The sequence below is a fragment of the Macrotis lagotis genome, chromosome 3 (assembly GCF_037893015.1).
Source record: "Macrotis lagotis isolate mMagLag1 chromosome 3, bilby.v1.9.chrom.fasta, whole genome shotgun sequence".
NCBI classification, from domain to species: Eukaryota; Metazoa; Chordata; class Mammalia; order Peramelemorphia; family Peramelidae; genus Macrotis; species Macrotis lagotis.
In genome coordinates this window covers 253,483,485-253,504,954 of record NC_133660.1, presented here as the reverse complement: position 1 = coordinate 253,504,954, position 21,470 = coordinate 253,483,485, and positions in this window count along the sequence as shown.

Sequence of the window (21,470 nt, the reverse complement as noted above, 5' to 3'; positions counted from 1 at the left end):
ATTCATTGTACTACATGTGGGGAATAGATTATCATACCACCTCCCCCCAACCCAGTATTTGAAGTTTGCAATGAAGGATGTGGAGTTTTAATAGTTTCTTTAAAACATTCAATTTGACATTGTTATTTTCACATGCTTAATTAAATGTTTGCTCGTAAACAGATGTCAGATGCTCAGAAATCTCACTTAATGTAATTAAAATACACATACAGTATGCTCAGATAAATGTTCTTTGGCTTTGATAATTTTTTAGATACTCATCAAAATCCAAATTTAGCATTACACTATAGCTTGTTTTAAGCAGACTGCTAGTGGTAAGGAGCTGTCTCCATCAAATGCCTCACCAGCAGGGAGAAAAATAATTAGAAGAGTGAAAAAAAAATCATGGAATAAGAGATGTAGGAATGCTGAGCTATATACACTAAATGTTCTGCCTTTGTACCTTCTTTTCTAAGGATTTTGTGCCTTTGAGTTATTTCTGTGATTTACTAGGTGTCTTGAGAAGGCTTCATAGTCCCCCAAAGCCGTGAGCAGTTTATTCTGGATCTGAGGCAATAGATACCTCAGAGCTATAAGTAAACTCAATGTCCTTAGACCAAGAATTCTTGTTCACTTTATTGTGACATGATCCCTCCTCTGGATCAGAATAATGTTTATAAAGGCATAAAATAAAATATATAGGATTATAAAGGAAAAAGCAATTATTTCAAAACAGTTGTCAAAATATTGGTTACAAAATGGAAAACAATATGAAATCATTATGAACAATGATCACAATATTAAAAACAGGTTTAAGGACCCTTAAGAAAACAGCCATTACACTAGGGAATCATAAAGCATACACTTTTGGGCAGTGGATAGAGAACTAACCCTAGAGACAGGAAGACCTGAGTTCAAATCCTGTCTTAGTCATTTACTGCTTAGTTAGCTGTGTGACCTTGGACAAGTCACTTAACCTGTTGCCTTGCAAAAAAACAAAAAAACACCAAGGAAACACTTTTATCGTCACCCTCCTCAGAAAGACAGTGTGTGTCAATAACCAAAAGGGACTATTTCACTTTCTGACCTTAGATTATGTTTCTCAGTAAAATTCAGAGTTGTTTAAAGGTGAGGAAATGTACTTTTCAAAATATACTTTTAATTTATTTTGTTCACTATTTTCCAAATTTTTAACATTTATTTTTTTTAATTTGATTTCCAAATTTTCTCCCTTTGCTTGGCTTCTCCCCATTCACTGAGAAGGTAAGATTTTGATATTGATTATATATGTATAGTTATGCAAAATATATTTCTATATTAACTACATTAAAGAAGAAAACAGACCAAAAGAGAGAGACAGAAAATAAAGTTTAAACATAATGTTTCAATTTTCATTTAGAATTATCTTTCTGGAGATGCATAGCAATTTTCATGGAGGAGTCTGTGGAACAGTCTTTGATTATTGTTCTAATCAGAGTAAATAAGTCTTTCATAGTTGATCTTCCTACAATATTTCTGCTATTGTATGTAGTGTTCTCTTAATTCTTTAAAATTAACTTCACATGAATTCATGTCAGTCTTCCCCGGGTTTTCTGGAACAATACAGTTCTCTGCCTATAGCACAGTATTAATCCATCACAATCATATAGCACAGTAATAATCCATCACAATCATAAACCACAAGCTAATCATCTGATTGGCAGACATCCCCTCAATTTCTTTGCCACCACAAAAAGAACTAGTATAAATATTTTTGTGTATATAGGTCCCTCTTTTTTCTTTGCTCTCCTTAGAATATAGACTTTGTAGTATTTTTACTATGTCAGAGGGTATACACAGTTTGACCTCTTTCTTCATAATTCCAAACTGTTCTCCAGAATGGTAGCCGTACATCACAATTTCAATGCAAAAAAAAAATGCAATAGTATTGCAGTTTTTCCACATCCACTCCAGTATTTGTCATTTTCTTATGTCAGGTTAGCCAACTTAATAGGAATGAGATGGTATCTCAGACTTTAACTGGCATTTCTCTAATCAGTTGTGGTTTAGAGCAATTTTTTCATGTGATTGTTGATAGCTTTGATTTCTTTATCTGAAACGAGTCTGTTCATATTTTTAATTATTTATCAACTGAAGGATGACTTATTGTTTTTACAAATTTGAATCAATTCCCTATAAATTTGAGAAACGAGACCTTTATCAAAGAAACCTGCTGTATATTTCCCCCAGTTTTTTTGTTTAGTTTTTAATGTTAAATGCATTAGTCTTCTTTATGCAAAAACATAAATTTGATGTAATCACTTTATCCATTTTGATCTTCATTCCTTATTTGGTCATAAATACTTTGTGTCTTCATAGATCTGAAGAAAATTTATTTTCTCATGCTCCTCGAAATTTCTTACGATATCACTGTTTATTTCTAAAATCTTTATCCATTTGACCTTATATTGGTATGTGGTATGAGATGTTAGTCTATGTCTAATTTCTCCTAAACTGTTTTCAAGTTTTCCCAGAAATTTTTGTCGCGTCGAGCTCTTACCCCCCAAATTGTATCTTTCTGATTATTATACTAGATTAATATGGTAATGTATAGCCTAATCTATTACACTAATCCAACACTCAATTTTTTAGTCAATTCTCAGTTTAGATGACTACTGATTTGTAATATAGATTGAAATCTGGTACTGTTAAACCCCCTTCTTTATTTTTAATCCAATCCCTTGATATTCTTGACCAGATGAATTCATTATTATTTTTCTTATCTCCAAAAGCTATTTTGATAGTTTGATAGGTACATCTCTGAATAAATAAATTAACTTAGATAGAACTGTCATTTTTATTATATTGGCCCAGCCTACCCTTGAGCAAGGAATATTTCTTCAATTTTTTAGATCTACCTTGGTCTCATTGTGTTCATGTAGTCCCTGGGTTTGTCTTCCCAGGAAGATTCCCGAGTAGTTTATGTCATGTGCAATTAGTTTAAATGGAAATAATCCTATATCTTTCCAGTGGGGTTTTTATATAGAAATACTGAAAATTTGTGTGGGTTTATTATATATATATATATTGTGGCTTTGCTCAAGTTTTAAAGTGTTTTAATTAGTTTTTTGGTTGATTCTCTCGGGATCTCTAAGTATGTCATCATTTTATTTGTAAAGAGTGTTATTTTTGTTTCTTTATTGCTTGTTTTAATTCCTTCAATTTCTTTTTCTTTCTTAATGATAAAGCTAGCTTCTAGTACAATATTTAATAGCAGAGGTGATAATGGGAGTCCTTGATTTATCTTTTGCATTATTGGGAAGATTTCAAGTATATTGATAATTCTTGCTCTGAGGTAGATAGTATCCATCATTTTAGGAAGACGCCATATATCCCTATGCTTTCTAGTGTCTTTAATAGGAATAGATATTGTACTTAATCAAAACTTTTGTGTATAGATTAATTATTGGATTATGGATAATTATGGATCAATTATGCCTTTTATTCTTTTTGTTATTTATATGGTCATTTAGGCTGATAGTTTCCATAATATTAAACAGTTCTGCATTCTTAGAATGCATTCCATCTGGTCATGGTATACAATATTTTTAATATATTTCTGTATTCTCCTTTCTATAATTTTATTTAAAATTTTTGCAATGATATTCATTGAGGAAATTGACCTATAACTTTCTTTGTTTCTGTTCTCCCTGGTGTTATAATAGGAATTTGGTAGGGTTTCTTTACAATTTTTAAAAAATAGTTTTTATAGTATTGAAATTAATTGTTTCTCAGATTTTTGGAAGAAATAATTCACATGTGAATCCATCTGGTCCTAGGGATTTTGTTTTATTAAGGAGCTCATTTATGTTTTGTTCAATTTATTTTTCTAAGTGAAAGTTATTTAACTATTTTATTCCTTCTTCTGTTAATCTACACAGTACATATTTTTGTAAATATTCATCCATAAAAAATGTACTTCTAATGATGAGCTAATATGTCATTTTTAGACTTGGAGTCCAGTGGCACGTGGCCTTTCAATTTAGACTGGGATCTTACTAAGTGTGTGATGATGCACAAGCTACTAAATCTCACTCAGCCTCATGTTCTTCATCTGTAAAATTGTCAATATGACACCTATAAGTCTTACCTCAAACAATTGTTCTGAGGCACAAATGGAACAACATTTGCAAGTCTTTTTGACTTTATAATTTGCATGAACTGATGCTGATTGAAGTGGGCAAAATCAGAAGATCACTATATACATTATCAACAACATTGTGCAAAGATCATATGTGGTGGACTTGCTCATCTCAGCAATATAATGATCAAAGACAATTCTAAAGGACTTGTGATGGAAAATACCATCCATATTCAGAAAAGGAACTTGAGAATCTGAATTGTAGCCCAAGCATACTACTCAAGTTTTAAATTATTTTGTTTTATTTTTTCCCTCATTTTTTTGCTCCGATTCTTGTCACAACATGATTAATATGGAAATATGCTTAACATAGATATACATGTATAACCTGGTACCTGACCACAACATCTTCTCAATCAAACCCAATGCATGTGCTTGTCATGGCATCCCCTGATGCCATGGTCTTCTTTGAGAACAAAGAACAAACATCATCATCATCATCAACATGTAAAACCTATATTAGATTGCTCTCTTTCAGGGAGAGGGAATAGGGAAGAGAGGGAAGGAGAAAAATGTAGAACTGAAAACTTTCCCCAAAATGATTGTTTAAAACTATCTTTGCATGTTGTTAGAAAAAGAAATAATAATAATAATAATAATAATAATAAAAAGAAAGGGCTTTATAAAGAAGGCACTAGTAAGACTTCTGCTACCTACTTAAATATGCTGCCTAATCATAGCCCTGGGGTCCTTTCTGGAAACACCAATCATCTGGTCCCATAGAGCAGCCACACACACACTTCCTTTCTAACTGTCCTTTACTTTCATAGGATTATTTGCCCTTCAGAGCTCATGATTTAAGACTGCAATTGGTGATTTTTTTCCTCTGTCATGTCTACATCTTCTAGATTGCTAAATGATTAGAGATAATTCCATTTCTGGTTATAAAAGAACCATTATGTAAACTTCTTTTCCCTTAATATTCCCAGTGCTTAGTAAAGTATCGGGTACATCATAGGTGCTAAATAAATGCTCCATTCATTAATAGACTATGTTTCCATAATATTTTATGGTTAAAAGGAACCTTATGGTAACTAATTTTACTATACTCTAGGGAAAATTGCATTTGGCTCCCATCAGTCCTTGAAAGTCTTATTGTGTCTTCTTTGAAAATTTCTTTTTCTTTTTAAAAAGAACCAATTTTAACCTTCTCATCTGCGTCTTTGGTCAAGTGTTACTGGTGTGATTTGCAAACGGTACAGAGGCTATTTTTCTTTTAGCTCCTTATAAACTAATTTCTTTACAACCTCAGAAAGTATACAGAGATGATCTCTCACAAAACAAAAAGATATTTAAAATAATAGTGAAAGTACAAGTGAAGATGGTTTTATTAGTGCTTTGAAGAGAGTTCTTCTTAAAATATGTAGAAAACTTATTAATATGATCTCTTCATGTTCCACTCATCCCCTTCTCAGAGAGATCAGGAAAAAGAATGTGTTTCTCTCAATAAATTCATAATGGGCACATCACATTGCAATTTACATTATCTTTTCTTCTTTGTACAGAATCGCTGTCTTACAACCAACCTTGCAGTAACAGTTAACAATGGCCACAAATGCTTCTCATTCAATGAGTATCTCAGGGGTTGGAGTTGTTTTATTTGATAAGCAGCTCCTTGGGATCCTAATTAAGACAGAGTACAAACAAAATGACTGAGAAAGAACCTGCGGTAATATAATCAGTTGACAAATGGAGGATACTTAACTAAATGTGACATAGATACAAGATTGGAAAAATTTCTCTGGGTCAATAAAGGACAAAGGAGACAAGGTCAAAGGAAGTCTGAAGGGAAGGGTGCTGGATATATAGCCCAAGCTGAGCAAGATGGAGCAATTTGGGGGACTAGAGTTAGTGTTGTTATTAATAGTGAATAAGAGAATGAAAAAAATCACAATAGAATTTGATAATTAATAGGGATTTCAGCAGTCAATCCAGTCTAATTTATACCAAAATGGAACCCCTGCCAGAACATATCCAGCTAGTGGTCTTTCACCTTCCACTTAAGGATCTCCAAGGAAGATTGAAAAGGGAAGAAAGGATTGGAACCCACCACTATTCTACTTCTGGACAACTCTTATTGATAGCATCTATTTCCTCTCACATGAAGCCTAAATTTCCCTAGTAGTGGCATAAGGTAATTTTAATGTGGTATGGAAACATGAGTAGCTATTCAATCAATAGAGAATTTATTAATTGGATAAGGACTGATTCTGTGACTTAGCTAGTTTAAAAAATCCCAACTGAGGACACTTCATCTCTATAATTTATAGTCGTGAATCCTTACCTAGAACACCAACAGGTTAATTGAATTGTCCAGAATTACATTTGCAAAATGGGTCTAAAAAGTCCCCCTAACTTCAAAGCCAGCATTCTATTGAGCCAGCCTTATTCTCCAAATATATCATGATATAACTTATACATTTATATGTATATATATATATATATATTTTGTGCATGTCTGTATAAAATATGGATAAGCACACATCAGTGTAAATATACATGCATGCATGTATATAAAACACTCATAAGATAGATATTATATTAAAAATAAATGTATTTTATACATGACTTATAGATTAATTTATTATAGGAAAATTTTTTTGTTGATGTTTAAAAATTATATAAATTCAAGCTACTATTACATTTACAGGTATGGTCAATAATCTTGGATTTTGATAAGCCTTTCTGTTGCTCAGCTCCAGTTCTCTACATCTCCATGTGGGTATATTTATGTTTATGTATGTATATAAAGAGTGTTCTTAAATTATTAGTGAGGTTTTAAGCTATGAAAAATACATGTGTCCATATATTTGTATTTAATATATCCTTTTTATATTATACATGCTTTTAAATGATTAATAAATAATTCAAATGTATGTTTATTCATACATTCCACAAATACTAAGGACGGTCTATGAAAAAAGCTCTATTCTAAATGTTGAAGATACACAAATAAATAGGAAACATTCCTTTTCTCCAAGGAGTAAAGGCAGATGCATTTTTTATATATCTGTACATATATACATACATACATACATACATACATGTATATCTCTAGTCCTCTCTTTCTATCTAGTTATCTATCTATCTATCTATTTATATCTACCTATATCAGTCAGGTGGTGCAGAGGATAGAGCACCAACCCTCAAATCATAAGGACATGACTTCAAATTTGACCTCAGATAGTTGATACTAATTAGCTGGGCAAATCACTTAACTCTGATTACCTTGTATCCAGGGTCATCTCCTGTTGCCCTAATCCTCATCTGGCCACTAAACCCAAATGTCTCTGGAAGGGAAAGTGAGGCTAGTGACTTAGTACAACCCCTTCACTCAGATCCAATTCCAGCATCATCTACCTGATGTATGACAACATCATCAACATTATCTCTCTCTCTCTCTCTCTCTCTCTCTCTCTCTCTCTCTCTCTCTCTCTCTCTTTCTCTCTCTCTCTCTATGTATCTATGCATCTATCTATATCTAATAACTGAGTATCAATCTATCACAAAATTGAATGACCTTTGTTTTCCTGGTGTCTCATCATAGTGTCAGTCAACTCAGATGTCTGACAGTTCAAACTCTGAAATGGTCCTCCCAAGCTAGAAAAAATTCAAATAATAAGCAAGCTGACCAAGGACCACATAGGTCTATTTATTAATGGATGCTCATCACCAATGGACTCACAAGATAATGATGTTTTAGCCTTAATGCCTGAAAAACATTTATTAAAATGTGGTGGTATCATGATCTGCACCCAAAGACAAGGGAGGAGGCTACTCACATTGATAAAATTATAGACCCTTATTGAACCAAAGTATTATAAGATAATGAGTGGTATAAGGTGCTTTAGGAATTCAGAATAAAAAAAAAAAGAGAAAAGTCAGGGAAATCATGGAGGAGATTATAGAAATGGCAAGAAAGCATAATGGTGGGATAGACAGGGTTTCTATAGGTGGGTGTGGTTAATAGGAAGTTACAGGGTCACTTACCCTGCATGAGTCTTAGTTTTCTAATTTGGAAAATGAGGAATTGCATCTATAATACTTTCCTCATAGGATTATGATCTTATTTTGGTGTTGTAGTTTTATCCCCATTAGAATGAAAATTCTCTGAGGGCTTCGGTGCTTCGCATATTAGCAGGTAAATAGCAGGTGATTAATCACATCTGCTGATTGATTCATCATGAGTAAGGTATTTGGGAAGCTTTAAGCATTATGTGGATGCAAGCTATTCTATTGTTACTACCATCTCCCTAGTGGAGAAAAAAAGCCATGTGGAATGTGTTGATCTATTAGATCATCCAGTGAAAGATGGGGGGCGAAGAGTTTTCTGGTATTAAGGATGCCAGCATGAAATGGTGGATAGAGTGCAGAATTAAGAATCAGGTAAATCTGATGTTACGTCTGGCCTCTTCTACCCACTAGTCATGAGGCAAGTCATTTAAACTCTCTGGACCTCAGTTTTCTCATCTGCAAAATGGAGACAATAATCCCAGGAGGACCTACTCTGCATGGTTGTTGTGGAATACCAGTGACATAATGAAAAACTCAACAATATACCCATCAACCACTAATCTCAAAGGGAATGAATGATGATTATGAATTAATTAATAAAACTTTTTAAAAAGCATTTGCTTTATATGCAAAGCATTGTGCTAAGAGCAGGGCACATAAATGAAGCAAGAAGTTCATCCTCTTAAGAACATCTTAGGAGTTACTTCAGTTTGGGAAGACAATATATGGAGGCAAGATAGCTCCTGGGCAGATGGAAAAGCCTAAGAAATATGACTGAATGATTGGTGGGAAGAGGGACGTCAATTATCAGGTTTAATTGGGGTGGGGAATACAAATACTAGACCAACTGACCAGAAAGATAGGTGGTGTAAAAATTTGAAAATTCTTAAATGAAACAATAAGAAATTTGTAGTTCATTAAATAAGCAAGGCAAAGGAAGAATCACTGGAGAATTTTGAGTAATATAAGGAAGTTTATAGTGCTGTCAGCAATGAATAATGAGGATTGGACTTCAAAGGGCCCAAATTCAAGGATATTAATTTTATTACAATCAAATTTGGTAAAGGAGGATGAAATCCTTATTTTAACATGATGGACTTGAGAAATGTCATCTGGGAATAGTCATGGGGCACTGTTTCTTTTAAAATGTAGACCCATTTCTCTCTCCTACCTTTAATGTGGGCATTGACCTAATCTCTATTTCTGTTTCCTAGTATCTTATCTGCTCAAGAAGTCCAGAGTAAAGCAGAGTAAAGTGATCAGAGTTTAGGTATATCCATGAAGACAGGAGTATATTTACTAGCTATTTAAGAGTGAAATAAATAATCACATTAGAGTTGTCAAATGTACTCTAAAATATTTTTTAAAGTAACTCAAACCAGTGAATATACAGGCATAAATAGGAAAAACACACAGGACTAGGAAATTAATTTTAAAAGTTCTCTAATAGGTACAATATACCTTTATACCCAGAAGGATAAAAGAAAGGATAGAAAAAAGAAGGGAGATCCATGAAGAGCCAAATGTTAGTATAACTTCTTTAAGATCTTTCTATAGTGACCTTTCTATACCGTACTCAAAGGCTTCATTCCCTACTGAAGAGTGGAATGGGGAATGATATGGGCCTATAGTACCAACCAGTGAAGAATAATTAAGTCAAAGTATTGGCAGGGAGACAGGAAATCAAAGTAACAATCATCTTATTCATGTCATTTTTCTCTATATTTATATTCTATTATGATCCAACAGGCGCCATTTACTGAATAGCATAATGAAAGCTCATATTGAAAAGTGACTCTGATCATCCAGAAAAATCGCTTTGGTAATATATGGTCATTCCTATTCTGCTTGGAGACTTCCATTGATGAGAAGCTCAGCAAAGGAGTCATTTCCAATATTCTGAAATTGCAGTTGTGGGATTGCTCCATTCTTAATCAAGTTAAAACACCTCTTTTCAATGTATATACATTACCCTAACTCTCCTCCTTTTAACTGAGCATATCTATTCTTTCTTCCACGTAAAAACCTATCACATACTTTTAAGACAAACATAATGATTCTCACCTAAGCTTTCTCTTCTGTAGGATAAATATACATAATTCCAACAATTAACTCTGTTATCATACCAGGTCAAGTTGCTGCTTCATCTTTATCCCTTCCTTTTTTTTTGTTCTTGACTTTAACAAAGTTCTGTCTATAATTTGGCTTATATGGAAAAGAGATTTCAAGTGTAGTCTGACCTGAGAAGAGTACAATGTGACTAAACTCTTGTTTTTGATAGTATTCCTTTCCATGAAGCCTAATTTTGCTTTAACACTTTTGACTATTACATCACTATGTTATTGATTTTTTTGAGCTTGCAGTATCCTAAAAATCCCTAAGTCCTTTTTCATATGATATAATTACTTTTCTAATTATCTCCCTTGCATCCTATACTTCTGGTGCTGAATTTTTGAAACCAAATACTTTATGTTTCTCTCTATGAACAAACGAACTTCACATTTCTTCTTATAAAGTTCCATCAAATTATATTGAATACTGGAGCTATGTTTGAATACCATTTCTTTCATCCATCATGTAAGCTCTCCCTACAATATTCTTATCAGCTTCAAATTTCTCAGATATATCTTTATCCAAATCACTGAGAAATCTGTTGAATACTGGAATAACTGAGGACAAAACCTAAGATAATATGCAAGACCCCCATCTAAATGACCAGACATCACAGATTTGAATCACTCCTCTTTTCTGTTTCAATATATTTGCTTTGTGTCTATTTTTCTACTCATAACTCAAACTTTCCTTCCTTCCTTCTTTTTATCCTTCCTTTCTTTTTTCCTTTCTTTTCTTTCCCCTCTTTCTTCTTTCTTTCTTCTCTTTTTCTCAAATTTGTCATCATCATCATTTGCAATTTAGCTATGAAATGATAATCATGTATTGAGTGTATGGAAGAACTTTCCCAGGGTTATTGGATCCATTAACGTGTGAGATATATATCTATATGTTCTATATACATATAGACATATGGATGTGTGTATATTTACTCATTAACTATATGCATATGTAGGCACATGTAATCTATCTTTAGATTATATAAATTAATACATAATACATATGTAGGCATACAGACATATTATACATACATACATGTATACATCTGCTAAAGTGCTTTGTGACAAGAAAAATATTCAGAATTCCTGATCTAGTGCAATCTTTCCTTTTACAGCTGAGTAATCTGAGGGCCAGAGAGATTACATGCCTTAGTTCACATATACAACAAACATCAGAACCAGGATTATGACCCTAACTTTGACTTTGGATCGTAATTGCCTACGAATTTATTCTCATAACTAGACAATGAATTTCATTTGGGCAATCAACATGTCTTATTCATTAATAAGTTCCCGCCCCAGAATCTGATATGGTCTGCATTCAGTTGGTGTTCAATAAACAGTTCCTAATTTGAATTGAATCTAGTGTAGTTATCTGAGGCAGAGAATTGAAGTACACCTCTAGCAAATCACAATTTTCTCTCTCTCTCTCTCTCTCTCTCTCTCTCTCTCTCTCTCTCTCTCTCTCTCTCTGTTGTCTTTCCATTTCTCTCTGTCTCTGTCTCTGTCTCTGTCTCTGTCTCTCCCTCCCTCCCTATTTTTTTTCGAAGCTAAAGCTATGGGAGAGGACTCTTGTTGATATTCTGTGACTTGATATTAAAGTCTGCAGAGAGATCTAATAAAAACTACTCTTTTAAAAAACTCCAACAGATAATGAAACAACACAAGTCTGTTGTGAGCAGAGGCAATAGAAAGCCACTACCCCCCACAGTAAGCAGGGGAGGAAAGAAGCTGGAAGGAGAAAGTTGAGGTGGGAGGAAACATGACCAGGATGCTAATGAGGCAAATTGATCACCTTGGCAAGCTCCTAAGGCCAGATGAGAGAACATAGAGAACCACACATAGCCTAATGAGCAAGAGAAAAGCAGGGTAACCTGCCCCCATCAACTCATCCTTAGCACTCTGAGAAGTTCCCTTTTTTTTTTCCTGAGGAGAGAGGGAGGAGAATCCCATCCTCTCCAAGGCCAGCAGAATTTCATTTTCTCCCAATTAGTTTGCCCAAAGTATCCTTCCCCTAATGAGAAAAATGATGGGCTCAATTAAATATTCTCCTTACTCACTATGACTAGTGGGTCCATCCTAACCATAAGGGAAGACCAACAGAATCTTTTTTGCCTTTCGTTCTTTTAAAAATACTATTTAATAATACTTCAAACTACCCACTTTATCATCTATCACATAGATTTGAGCTGTAAAAAATGCCGACAAAAATTGGAAATTATATCTGTCTAACTTTATTTTCTGGAAGGGGAATAGGGGAGAGAAGAGAGTTGAAAAGGGAGAAGACAGAGTCCAAAAGGTAATCACTGATATTTCCATGGCTCTTGAGAACACTCAACATATATGGATCTGTTAGGCTCTTCACTAAGCAGTGAGGATACAAAGAAAGGCAAAATCACAGTCTCCCCTACAGAAATTCACACTCTAACATGGCATCTCAATGGGACTCAATATACCCTCTAAGATATACAATAAGAATATTATTATTCATCTTTTGCAGATGAGTAGTAGGTACAAGATTGTAAGATGATTTTTCTATGATCACACAACAAGGATGTGATAAAGGAAAGATTCATATTGCGATTTCTGACCGAAAGTACATATTTCCTTACATGATCACCCACTACCTAGTCTAATATAGGTACAATATCAGAGGGTTTCTTTAAAGCTTCAAATTAGCCTATGAAATAGAAAGAAATACAGAAGTCATCCATTCTGTAAAAAAAAAAAAAAAAAAAAAAAAAAAACACTTTCTCTGTAAAAATGAGAAAATAGATAAAGTCAGGATTAGAATCTTTGTTCTCTGGCTCCAAGTTCATTGCTCTTTCAATATGACAGACTTTCAATCTATCAAGCAACAAGTCTTCATTAAATACCTATTAATTGAGAGGTATTGTGCTAAGTACACATAGGTGATACAAATCCCTAAGATCAAGGAATTTGTATTCTAAAGGATTATAGCACATATCCAAGAATGTCAGCCAGAGAAGTAACTGTGTTCTAGACAGTCACAAAAATTATGAGTGGAGATGAAAGTTTAGATTTCCCCATCCTTTTCCCATAATATTGGTAATGCTGATTTTTGTTTTAATTATGCTTCCCATATCAAGACATGAAGATGAGATGTTAGCATGTGGCGAAAAGACAAATTGCAAAATGCACGATCTGGTCCCTGGCAACTTGGTGTATGACTAGATGGGATGCCTCTCATCAATATCCTCTATGTAAGGGAAAATGGCAACCTGGAACTGATTTCCACTCAGCCCATCCAAGAGCTTAGATAATTTGAAGGAACTATGGCCTTCTCATTGTGGATACTGTCTTCACTGACCCATGGATCTGCCTCTTCAGGTCCTCTCTTCCTGTGCAATATTCACCCATCTCTTTCAAGAAAACTCTTCCATAACAGATGCATTCAGGATGTTCAATTATTTTTATTTCAAGGATACTAATTCAGTTAGGAACATCTATTATCCCTTTATCATATTACATAACCAGCTCATGCTCTTTAAGTCATACATTCTTAATAATATCTTGTAGACCATTTCTTTGGTTGAACCATATTTGGTATCATTTATATACTCAACATTCATCTCTCCATTGTCCATTGGTTCTCTAGACATTTTTGACCATTAGAAGGGGTTAAATAGCATTACAGGAAGGATATTAGGATATTATCTTTATTTTTTTATTTTTTTAGGGGTTTTTTTTTGCAAGGCAAACGGGGTTAAGTGGCTTGCCCAAGGCCACACAGCTAGGTAATTATTAAGTGTCTGACACCGGATTTGAACCCAGGTACTCCTGACTCCAGGGCCAGTGCTTTATCCTCTACGCCACCTAGCCGCCCCCCAGATATTATCTTTAGACCATTTTCCTGAATGTGACGGGGCCATTTTTGTCCCTCTGATCCATTCTAAGTCCAGCTCTTTGCTTCCTGTAGGACCTGTCCATGACATAGTCACACTAATGTATGAATACCTCAAACAGATTGTAAATTTCATTTGTATTTTATTTGAATGGAACTTCTGTTTTTATCTTTATATTCCCACATTTCCTGATACACAGTAGATGCTTAATGGATATTTAATTGACTGATTCAGTAACTCAAAGGCCTGCCTATAAAGCTATATGTCACACTTTGGGAGATATGTAGTTTTTTGGTTGTTTCCTTTTTTGGCAAGGCAGTGGATTTAAGTGACTTGCCCAAGGTCACACAGCTAAGTGTCTGAGGTCAAATTTGAACTCAGGTCCTCCTGACTCCAGGGTCCAGTGCTCTATCCACTGCGCCACCTAGCTGCCCCTAAATACATAGTTTTTAGCCACTATTCATGCAATGTCTTTGGTATTTCATGAAAGTTAAAGAAGATAAATTTCTTTATTCCAGGACTCAATGTATTTAGCACAATGGTATCTACCAATAAGGAGCATTTGGAAAACTTTGTTACCAGTAATTATTATTTCTGTCATCTTTGATGCTGTTTCATTGACCAAACATTTACCAAAACATTCTTTGATGATATGGATGTTATCAATTCATAGTATATTATCAAAGTTATTTCTCTGCTATCTCCATAATAGAATACATGATTTTTGCATATATGTATTTGAAAAATCAATAGATTATGCATGGAAGCAGGACAGTATATCACCTACGTTTCCAAGTCAATTTTGTCATTCTAAAGGTTCAGTAGGTAGAAAAAAGAATGTTTCAAAATTTGTTTATTCCATTCTTATATGTTTATCAAAGAAACCTTTTATGTACATATATTCATCATTCCCATGCTGGTTCTATATACATAAGAAGACAGATGTAAGGTTGCCATTGCTAGTGTCTTCTTAATTGATTTTAGGTAAAAATATGTGATTTTTCCATTATTTAGAAATATCTTCTTATATCAAACATATCTCATTGTGAAAATCAATACATCGATGTATGAAACCTTTCAGAATTATGCTGACATCAATTCAGGTTTTTTTTATTGCTTGCTTTTTGTCAGATCTTGCCAATCATCCAAGTTTCTACTTCTTAACTGTCTTATCTAGTTTAAATGAATGTGGCAAGATTCAAGCATCATTAATGTATTGCTGTTGTCTTTACTATAGTTCAGGTAGTAGGTCTATGCCATTTTTATTCTGTTTACCATCATCCCAATTTCATCAATATGATCTGACTGGGGCAGATTTCATACTAAGCTTTCCATAGATGGGAAAAGGTTTGTAATTACTTTTTTTTTAGGTTTTTGCAAGGCAAATGGGGTTAAGTGGCTTGCCCAAGGCCACACAGCTAGGTAATTATCAAGTGTCTGAGACCAGATTTGAACCCAGGTACTCCTGACTCCAGCGCCAGTGTTTTATCCACTGAGCAACCTAGCTGCCCTGTAATTACTTTTTTTAAAATTTAAAGCAGCATCTAAAAAGATAATTATAACAACAAAAAAATACTGACACTAATTTATTTTCTCAACCAATTGTTATAAGGCGATACTCACTATTATACTATTTTGCAAGTGATCAGGGGCACTGAATTTTCATTTTCACTGCCTATTTTGTTTCTCCTCTTGCCAAGGAGATTTAATGATTGTTGGCTAAGGTTTCTGAGGTCTTCCACCCTCTTTGATTTAGAACATGTTCCATGTAGGTTAAATTAGTCTATTTCTGTCCTCTTTCTTTCTTTCTTTCGTTCTTTCTTTCTTTCTTTCTTTCTTTCTTTCCTTCTTTCTCTCTCTCTCTCTCCCTCTTTCTTTCTTTCTTTTTCCTTCCTTCCATCCTTTCTTCTTTCTTTGTTTCTTTCTTCTTTTTGAAACTGATAGAGGCAGAACTTCTTTAATCACATATAGTATAATAAGATCATCTTTATCTTTCATTCCAAATTGGTATTGATTTTTTTTATCATTTCTCTAATTTTGCTATTACCTAGAGACACACATAGAAAAATATGATTTCAAAATGTCTGTTAATCTTGCTACCAGTGGGGTGGAGATGCTGACCTCAGAGTTCAGGAGGTCTGAGTTCAAGTCTCACCTCTGACGGATACTAGTTTTGTAACTAGGCACATAACCTCTTAATACTCTAACTGATTGACGACTAGACTAGATTTGATCTTAGATATTCCTGACCCAATTCTCTATCCATTTTATCTATTATGTCCTGGCTGTCTTGCTCCTTAGGAAACTCTTCTCTGCTATGTCCAATAAGAACTCCCTGAACTGAATGGGGGAGCAAAGAAAGATTTGTCTTACCTTGAACATCTTTCTTTTACTCTAAATCCAGGAAATGGACCTGGGAATATTTGTTTCTTTCCTATGTTGTGATCCTTTTCGAATGTCAGATATAATTCTAGTCTTGATAACCTCAGAGTCAGGATTACAGGTGACTTGGAAACCCTGAGAAACCAGGATTCCTGGGGTGCAAGGTTCAGGAAGGATTTGTATTCCGAACTTGGACTGTGTTCTATGGAAAGAGAGCTAATCCCCTTCCTCTCTTTAGGAAACAGAGTTGGAATAAGGAAGATTCTCATGTTGGGAGTTTATCGATTTGTGTTTATGCTCTCAAAGATAAATACTGCCATGTGAAAGTTAATCTATCAGTCACTTAATAAAAATGGGGTTCAGGATGCCTCCCTATCCAACCCAGGAATCTCAATTAGTAGGAGATAGAGCATTTTGTAGGGAATCTAGCTACTCCAATCCTCTTAATACCAGAAAACCCTGGAGGAAACGATGTACATGAAAACCTGAATCACTCACAAGTCGAAGAAATGGCAAAATCTAATACACCAGAGCTTCAGGCAGTTGGGGGGGGGCAGGGTAGTCATATTTATTTATCCTAGTAAACCTCTAAAAGGTTTCCTAGAAGGAAAAGAAGACTGAACTGAAGTCCAGCATAGGAGACATGAGATTTTATGGTGACTGTACCATTGCCTGGCTAGATCTAACCCTAAGTAAATTATTTTCCCCACCTGGTCCTCAGCATACCCCCTGGTAGAATGATAGGATCTCTAAGCCCTACTTCCAGTGTAAAATCCTGTGATCCAATGATAATGAGAAAGAAAGACAGCTATGGAACAGCAACAAGAGAGATAACTGTGTAAGTGATTAGGGAGGAAATCCAGCCCTGGGGATCTAAAGTGCTGTGCAAATAAGAATAGACCTCTGGGGTGGGAGAGTGTCTGAATTGTCATGCTAAATAGATCAACTTTTATTGAAGACAAAGTGAAATACAACCTAAAGTCCAAGAGTTTTCTGTTTTTTTCATACATGTCCTATTGAGGGTATCTGAAAGTTGAACTGAGAAGTTGAATTTCAGTGTTCTTTTGCCTCTTACAAGTTTCTGCAGAAGATGCTGATACAACACACCTCACCCAAGAGTGATTTAATGAAGAGAGCAGTAGACCTATAATCAGAAGACCTGAATTCAAATGTCACCTTTTCCTATATACCAGATGAGTGAGTTCAGCTCTTTGAGCCTCACTTTCTTCATCTGTCAAAGGGTATTAAAAATAGTTTGTGACATAGATGAGCATAAGTGTATAAAAGTTTTAGTCACCCTAAAGCTCTCTAAAGTAACAAGAGGCCTAGTTGGCTCAGTTTGAATTCTGCTTCTGGCATTTGGGCAAGTCACCTCATCCCTTTCAACCAGTTTTCCATGTTTATAAAATAAGCAATTGGACTAGAATCCAGCTTTAGAATTAGGATATTATGATCCTGAGGATTAAACAGAAAGAATGCAAACTCCTTGAGGGCAGGAACTGTGTCTTTGGTTTTTTTTTTCTCTTTATTCAATGGTAGGGCATTCATTAAACATTCCCTGAATAAAAACAATTTAAAATTTAAAAAAAAACTGGAACCCATGCAACAATTTGCTTTTCTATAAAACAAATACTTGAACCAGATTGACCCAAATGTTGCTATTAATTCTAGATCTGTGGTTCCGTTTTCTCCAGTGGAAGATAAATTTCTTGAATATTATTATTGATGCTGTAGTTATTTTGTTGAAGTTGTTACGTTAGTGTCAGTATTATTGTTATGGCTCACATTTATATGCCACTTTAAGGTTAACAGTGATTTATATTAATTAGTTCATTTGATCTTTACAAAAATCATGGGAGGTAAATACTGTCCTCCTATTTTACAAATGGAGAGGAGAAACTGAAGCTGAAAGGGGTTGGAGGGATGTGTTCAGGGTCACACAGCTAAAATGGACCTATATTGGGATCCAAATTCAGTTCTTCCTAATTCTAAGTCATTCCTTCCATTCATCCATGACCAATTGTGTGAAACAGACTATATCTCTCTGTAAGGTCCACTCTCTGGCCCACAGCACACTTAGTTTGAATGTTAAAGCTAACCCCAAGGGACTGTGAGGTGGCACAGTGAAAAGAACGCCAGTGCTGGAGTCAGGAGGACCTGAGTTCGAATCCGGCCTCAGACACTTCATGATTGCCTAGTTGTGTGACCTTGAGCAAGTCACTTCACCCCGTTGCCTTGTCCCCCCCCAAAAAAAGCTAACCCCAAGCCCAGAGATCTCCTTAAAAGAGTATAAATATGTCTGTTCCAATGGCAGGCAGCAACAAGGAGCATGGGCAAACCAGGGGAATTTGCAAGCACAGCCTGTTCTTGGGGCTCATTAGCTTGTAGTCTGTGTGTTCTGCCAAATTGCTGGTGATCCGGCCCCAGTGTTTTCCAAAGCAGCTTTGAGAGAACATTGACACGCACAGATCCATTGGCACCAGTGACTCCAGCATCAATTACAAGGTTTGGAGTCTCAAATATAAAAGGCACAGTTCAGGGGGATGAGGTCTGCGTGACTTTAACATGTGCAGAGAGTAAAGAATTTTATGTGGGCACCAGAAATATTTGTCATTGAAATATAATGGATGCTTTCAGCCCAAATGCACAGCAAGCTTTGTGTCTCCCTAACAAAAGTGAACTTGACACAAAAGGGAACAATTTAGCAAGCTGGAGGCATCTAGCTTCTTCAGTGGCTGAGCCCATCCTCCTAGGCCCCTTGGTTTCCTCCTGTCCATCAATTATAAATGCCCTGGCTGATGAATTTATTCAGATTCAGTTTACTTTTGACAGGGGATTTACAGGACCCGAGAATCTAACACTGGAAGGGAAGTTGGAAATCAGACACTGATCCCTACACTTTCCAGAGGAGGCAATAGAACCATTATATTGGTTGAAGCTCACAGAGGTAGTCAAAAGTCAAGGTACCATTTATAAAAAAAATTTGATAAATTTATATTTTTCCCAATTACTTGCCAAGGTAGTTTTCAACAATCATTTTTATATTGTTTTGATTTCTGCATTTTTCTTGCTCTTTCCCTTCCATCTCCAACCCCTTGAATAATAATCTCATATAGGTTATACATATATAAATGTATTGAACAGATTTCTATATAAATTATGTTGTGAAAGAAGAATCAGAACAAAAAAGAAGGAAAACCATGAGAAAGGCAAAAACATAAAACAAATTTTAAAAATTGATATTCCTTGCTTTGATCTCTATTAAGACTCCATTCTTCTTTCTCTGGTTGTGGTTGATATTTTCCATCAAAAATCCTTTAGAATTGTTTTTGATCATTGTACTGCTGGGAAGAACCAGTCCATCATAGTTGATCATTATACAGTGTTGCAGTTATATTGTGTACCATGTTCTTTTGATTTTGCTCACCTCACTTAGCATCAGTTCATACAATTCTTTCCTGGCTTTTCTGAAGTCCAGCCCCTCATTAAAGGTATCATTTTTACTGAGTTCTTCTAACTAAAAATCCAATGTTCTTATATCTGTACCTGAATGTGTCTACCCATGGGATGTGACAACAAGAGTCTTTTATTTCCAGGAACATCCTGCTTCTGTCAGTCCTTGACTGACTGAGCTCACAACCTCCTTGGTTTGGAAAATGATAGTGTAGGAATGCATGGCCTCTAACTTAGCTTCTAGTGGGTATATGATTCAATCAGTTATGAATCTTTTGGTCTCCTTGGTTCTTTTAATCTTGGATAGGAGAGGTCAGATTAAGAGATGGGTAATGAAACTCTCTCCTGAGCTATCTGCCTTAGGGCAATTCTATATGGTAACCACCCAAGGCTGAGATTTTTAAAAAAATATAATAAAATCTCCTTGTTAAGGGAGAGTCCATGACATATTGCTATTTTTGTTTGGATTTCACTTTGCTTTTTTATGACAAGCAGCGATAGTGGTATAATGGAATATTCTAGTTGTATATTTTAGCTTGGCATCACAAGTCTCAGCTCTGCCCACAATTAGGCATTTATGTAGTAAATACAAACAATTCCTATCATTGATCTAGCTCTTTATAATTTGTAAAATACTTTGAATCTATAATCTTGGGCAGTTGGTGACACTTTGGATAGAGTGTCAGTGAATCAGGAAGACATCATTCTCAGTTCAAATCAAGTCCCAGACACTTAGTTACTGGGCAAGTCACTGAACCCTGTTTGCCTCAGTTTCCTCATCTGTAAAATTAGTTGGATGAGAAAATGGTAAACCACTCCAGTATCTTTGCCAAAAAAGCTCCAAATGGCATCAAAAAAGTTGTACACAACAGAAAATTACTGAGCACACCCCACTTATTTATGAAATTACAATTAGAAATTTTTTATGGCAATCCTATGAAATAGGTAGCATGAGGATTATTGTGACCATTTTACAAAGAAGAAAAATGAGACTGATAGCAAAAATTTGATTTGTCTCATTTCAGAAAATTAGTTAATGTCAGAGTCGCAAATATTGATCCTTTGGCTCAAATTCAAATAGCAGCTCCTCAGAAAAAGTGAAGTCTCTATGATGGCCATAATTTGCATGAGATAGTGACTAAGTCTATCTGTATAAAATTTTTGAAATTTTAGTTATAAACTGTTCATATTTTTAAAAATTTATTTTCAAAAAATCCTGCTCTACTTTTTACACAATATTTCACCCCCTTAATTCACTGTGAAAAGAGATGGATATTGAGTCAGAAAACCAGAGATCTGGTTTCCAGTACCAGCTTTGCCAATGACAAAGTGACCCAGGCCACTGTCTCTTAACATCTTCAAGCTTGATTCCTCATATCTGAGGGATGTTCCAGGTTTGAATCTGTGCTCCTATGATTTTTCAGCTCAAGTGGCTGAAAGGATTACACAACAAAGTTTACAATTATTATGAATTATATTTCATGC